Below are 6,314 nucleotides of genomic sequence, written 5' to 3'. Positions count from 1 at the left end.
TTTCAAGAAATTGGCTTTGCAATGAAGGAAAAACTTTTAAAATATTTTAAGGAGATTCCCCCCATTTTTACTTGTGCCGCCGCTTTAAACCCAACGTTAAATGTTGGTGGGGTTGAAACACTAATTGAACAAATTGCGTTTGCTTTTAATCTAACCGATGATGAACCCAACTTTGTCCAAAACCAAATAAATTATTTTAACAAATGTTTTCGAGACATGTTTGCAATTTATTTAACTAAATACGGATCAAGTAGTGTAATACACGATCAAATGAGAATGAATGCGGAATCATCTAGTAGACGTCCAAGTAACATAAATTTGAATCTTTTTAACACTCTTGTAAATTCCCAATCCAAACGATCACGTACTACCACCCCAAGTAGCGAGTTGGGAAATTACATGTCATGCGATTTTCTATCAAAAATGACATTTGAAGAGTTTGAAAGTTTGGATATTTTGGCTTGGTGGAAAGAAAAGGAAGCACAATTTCCGATTCTAGCCGCCATGGCCCGTGATTTACTAACCGTCCAAGCTTCTACGGTAGCTTCGGAATCCGCTTTTTCTGTTAGTGGCAGGGTTATATCACAACGGAGATCAAGACTAAGTCCCGAGTCGGTGGAAGTATGCATTTGTTTAAAGGATTATTTGGATGGAGCGGCTCGTAAGCAACATATCACCACCCTAGAAGATGCAATTGATGCCGATTTGGAAGCAAACTTACACATTGAAGAAGTCGAACTTGGAATATCCCCTCCAAACGAAGAAGGCGAAGATGATGAAGAAGAGATGGCAATGTAGTTTATTTTATAACTTTATTTCAATTATCGTAAACTTTGTTTCAATTATCGAACTTGAAGTTTTTAAGTATTTGAATTTATCGAACTTGGAAGTTTTTAAGTATTTGAATTTATCAAACTTGGAAGTATTTAAGTATTTCAATTATGTTGAGTTAATTAAGTATTTCAATTAAGTATTTGAATTTATCGAACTTGAGGTTTGATGCTTTCTCTTTGATTCTCTCTTGATTCTAGTTGCTTGATGTTTCTTGTCTTTGATCAATGACTTCTAAGCTTGCTTAAATACACCTTGAATCACTTCTGAACGTTAGTGATAATTAATGAAGATAATATAGCCGTTTAAGTGTGAAAACATTTAATAAAAATGCTTAGAGCGTGGGAGAATCGGTACCCTCTCATAGGGAATCGGTTCCCTAAGTGTAAAATTCAAATATTTCGACCGTTGAATAGGGGGGAATCGGTACCCCTATGGGGGAATCGGTTCCCTCCGAGCATTCTGGAAATCTCGGAGCCAAACCATTCAGTGAGGAATCGGTACCCTTGGGGGGGAATCGGTTCCCTATGAGCAATCTGGAATATTAAAATCGGTTTTTTTATAACCGGTTTTTTAAAAAAACCGGTTTTTTTAAAACCGAAACCGGTTACACCGGTTAGGATATCCGGCCCTCCAAACCGGTTAGAAACCGAACCGGTTATTTTATAAACCGATTTTTTTTCTATGGGAAAAAACCGGATCGGATAAAAACCGATCCGGATCGGATTGAAATCCGAATTATGTGCAACCCTACTTGCATTTCAACTCAGTGTTACTAACATTTTTAACTCTTAAAATGTGTCCCCAAATTGAATCCATGTTTTAATTGACAACTAAGCATTAGTATTAATAAACTTTTAGGGGTTTCTGGGGCATTCGGCTAGTGCTTATAGCATTAATTGTCTGGGTATTATTGGGGTTGCTATTACAAATTATTTGTTTGGTTATGCAAATAATGTTTTGTGGGTAGATACATCACTAATTCTTATATGTATATTTTGACACGTTCATGTTTTCATTTTGTTTTCATGATATTTTTCAGTGTATTTTAATTATTTTTTATGTTATATTTGTATAACATCTCAATGCATTTTTTATTTTCCATGATTTTTCCATTTTGATTCATTTTTTTTTTAAAAAAAAGAAAATTGTTTGCTCATATGTGTCCCTGGTTGTGTTGTATCAAAATCCATCTCATATGTTTGCATAATTATTCATGATGTTTCAATTTAGTGAAATTATGTGTTGTGTTCACTTTATTTTTTTTTTCCGAAGTATTTCAAATTTATATAAACTCTTAACATTTATATTCGTTTTATACTCGGTTTTAACTTCTTGATGTATTTATGATATTACCCGCATAAATGAACAGTCGGCTTTAGACATCATGATTGGACCAAGTTTTTGTTGAAACCTCATCTATAGTGAAGCATATATGACTCTAATAGGAGTGTGTGAAAATTATTTGTTGGGATGAACGATTTGTTTCTCAATTTTTTCGGTTATATATTCCTTTTGATTGAGATATCAGGTGCAGGCAATTCGATTATAAATCTTAAACCAATGAACCAACTTACATTTTCCCACAATTCATACGCCAAAACACACTCCGTGCTATTCTTTCCTTCTGGTGATGCACTTATTCCCTTATTACCTGTTGGTACAAATTCTGAAGCTTTAATTAACGTGCAACTCTATAACACGTGTTTTTTTTGCTGCAATTTTCTCACTCCAAAACGGGAGGATGTGTGTTATTAGGAAGTCGCCGGCCATGTATGAATGAACTGAATAGATGCAAGGCTCTTGATGGTTGTGCATATGGTACCATATGTGCAGCCCCCCTCACAGTGGCAAAGGTCAATAAATTGCCATATTCGGTCACCCAACCTCCAACCTAACCCCCCCAAAAAAAAAGACCCAAGAAAATGAAGAAGGTTGCAAACATTAAAAGCAGCGGCGGGGACTTTAGATATGTTGACATTGCATTAAAATAAAAACCTGGTGTTTGAGAAACCAAACTCCATATGGGACTGTAATCTTGAACTTCAAATCATTAGCTAGTTCACGGGAATGCCATTTTGGATAATTCTTTTGAGAATAGGAAGGATGTTTATGTTACCATCAGTGTCATTGTACCTTAATAGGCTGTTCAGTGCCGGGGGGGGGGGGGGACAATAATCACGTATTAAACAAGACTAGTATTTCAAAAGAGGGAAGAGAGTGGTGGATCTGCTTACCCACTGCACATGGTCCAAGGATAAGGTAATTTGGTGCGATTGGCATGAAGTGCCTTCTGAACCTTAGGGAGGTTAAAGTAGAAACGCCTTTCAAGGCTCATACACATCCACACCAACAGTTATCTTTGTGGCCTGCATATATCAGGAAAATGAATTATTGCACGGCTGAATAATATTGGTTTTGTTCAGTTGGTTCACGCAACTCTTCTTAATAAGTTACAGCCTTGTTTTGTACCAAAAGGAAGGAGAAGAAAAATATACCATTTTCCGCAATCGCAGTTCTTGTTCAACAATAGATGGATAACAGACATCTAGAATGACATCATATCGCAGTTCTTGTTCAACAATAGATGGATAACAGACATCTAGAATGACATCATAATTGTTTATGTAATCACCAACGATGCTATTTGCTTCAGCTATGGCATCGTTGCAGGACTGGGATACATTATGGGGACTTTCAAAGGTATAGTCATTGAAATCGCATTCATTCATGATGGTAAGCCCGACTTCATCAGAAATCATCCCGTGTGACCAAAAGAATTCATATGTTGCGGGAACATCCCGGTCAAGCATGAGAAGTGGATTCCCGATCTAAATATGGAGAAATCAAGTAACCAAGTTAGACCAATCACAAGAAGAACCATAAGATCCCGATATCATGTTTTTTTCCCCTTGTCAAAGAACAGAGGGTAGTGCATGTTTTCTGACGGCAACTCCTCTGATGTTAAACTTAAAACCAGTTGAATGTTCATTATGATCCAGTAGAACTTCAGCCAACTGTGGTATGTAATGTCCTGTATGACAATGTGTAATACCATTAGAGTTCATGTATTGGTTAACCCATCTGTTTACAAAATTTAGGTGATTAATTAGCCAAAAACATACCTGCATAACTTTCTCCAGTAAGAAACAGTTCTCTGTACTTAAATTCTGGGAATTTCTCATACCATTTCATCATGAAAATATGCATATCCCTGGCTGACAAGAACAAGAGATTGAGTTCAGATCATTTTTTTTCCTCCAAAACTGATAATTTCAATATCTATTAGTGAAGTTCGCTGCTGGAATCATATCCTAAAACCAGTTGAAGAAATTAAAATACCTGTGGAAGCATCCCCGCGAATTAAATCCAAAGAGGTATTTGAGTAAGACCATCCTACACCAACAGGAGACTCAACAAACAGGAGATTTGATGCTATTAAGATAAGAAAATGAGGGAAAAAACATGTAAGTGTCAATATTTATATTCATTAACAATCAAACAGTGGAATTCATTTCATCTAAATGCAATGAACATGTTTTATACCTTTATTCCATGACATTGAGTTTATTCGAAGGTTTCGGCCATCTCCTTGAGGATAAAATGGACCGAGTTCAGTAAAAGCACCCCCACCAACGGAGGAACACCCTGGTCCTGAAATGGAATTTGAAGGTAAGAATACCAACAGGCAACAGAGGAACCTCACAACATAACATCAAATGGATGTCCCTTGTTCCCATATGTAATGGGGTAAGGGGAGGTAAGATAATAGGCTGCCCCCAACACTAGGTTGAGAGCAACTCCCGTAGGAGACCTCCAAATTATGAAATGCCCTCCATGGGACTCCATCTCACGACCTGTTAAGAACCTTGTGCTCTACCAACTCAGTTGGATGGTCATTTTCACAACATAACATCAATTTCTCTCAAATCCCAACACCAATACCACTTTAAAACATGAGTAAATTCTTAATGCTGAAGGTTTATAAGCCTCAACATGAACGAAAAATGTAGCAGTAAGGAGGCTCTATCACCCTCAATTAAGACAATGCGATTTTGAGCATATATATATTCATATTCTTGTACCATGCTGAATATGCATGGAATATAGGTATCAAATGATGGTATTTAGGGGGAAATAAAGAAATCTGGGTAACATATGTATTAATGCAGTTGGTTTCTATTGGAAGGCAATATCAAAAGATACTCTTTGAGAAATAAGTTAATAATACCCAGCATTGGTAAAAGGAACCGAAGTACAAAAAGTGGGAGAAGAAGAAAATGAAACTTCAAAAGGTAAATAGAAAGACCAACAATAAAGTCGTCTACATAAAATCCAAAAAAAAAGTTAGAAAATAGCTAGAATGCTGTGAAAGAACAAAAAATGAAAGTACTAATGGGTTAAAACAGACAAAAATGCAATATATTTCACAGTAAAACTCATAATTTAGTGAACAAAACAACAAAAGTTTTGAAAACAATGAGCAAAATAAGGAAGCAAACCTCCGTTGAGCCAGAGAATTAAGGGCTTGTTGGCAGGGTCTTTATCAGCTTCAACGAAATAATAAAACAAGCTCCTCCCAGCATTTACATCCACATCAACATAACCAGCATACTGCTTAAACCCAACCCGCGGCTGACCGGGCAATTTCACCACCAGATCCTCCGCCGGATACCCTTCCACCACCACCACCCCCAACAATGCAATGCTCAACAAAACCCCACCAAACTCGTTCCACCTACCCATCTCAAAATACCTTTTTTCCCTTCATACAGATGAATTACACCTCAGAGCAGTTTATATTGTCAGGAAACACACCAAAAAGCAGTAAAAAATGAATAAAGTGAGAGGAAAAGAATACAGAAAATATATTTACAATGATGATAATGATAAGCATAAACAATATCTTTATCCTACATGTGTATATATATATTAACATATAATTCTGTTGCATATACTTACAAGTAGCACGTGAATTCTGGGTTTGCTTTAACCAAAAGGTAGCTTATGATATGATTATTATATAGAGATTTTTATAAATGAAAAGAGATCTGAATTGTGCTCAATATAGGAACTTTGCTATAAAGAGGTTTGAAATTGAATTGAGGAAGAAGCTTCAGAGTTACAGTTGTTGCCCAGCTTTGTTACCGTTTACTACCTACCCGTACTACTGTTTTTACTACACAAAAGAAAAATGCAAATGTTAATAATCCTAATTTTGTATCTAATGATAATAATTTTTAAAATTGTATTAAAATAATATTTTTTTTCATTTTTATTGTAATAATACTAATTTATTAAATATAAAAAAATATTAAAACAAGAATAAAGGACAATCATTTTTACATTATTTTTAAATAAAATAAAATTTGTATTCTTATTTGATATTTGTATTTTAAAAAAAACATAATTTTTTTGTAAAAATATGTGTATATTTCACAATTAAATTTTTCATTATATTTCACAATTAAATTATTTTTATT

At 35.1% G+C, this 6,314-nt stretch overlaps 1 pseudogene; it reads right to left on the bottom strand.

Moving 5' to 3' along the window:
- Positions 1-2,500: 2,500 nt before the first annotated feature.
- Positions 2,501-6,014, bottom strand: LOC120217069 (annotated as a pseudogene).
- Between the last annotated feature and the right edge of the window lie 300 nt (positions 6,015-6,314).

Source organism: Hibiscus syriacus, unplaced genomic scaffold (assembly GCF_006381635.1).
Source record: "Hibiscus syriacus cultivar Baekdansim isolate YM2019G1 unplaced genomic scaffold, ASM638163v2 tig00110177_pilon, whole genome shotgun sequence".
Classification (NCBI taxonomy): Eukaryota; Viridiplantae; Streptophyta; class Magnoliopsida; order Malvales; family Malvaceae; genus Hibiscus; species Hibiscus syriacus.
This window is presented reverse-complemented; position numbering and strand designations above follow the sequence as displayed.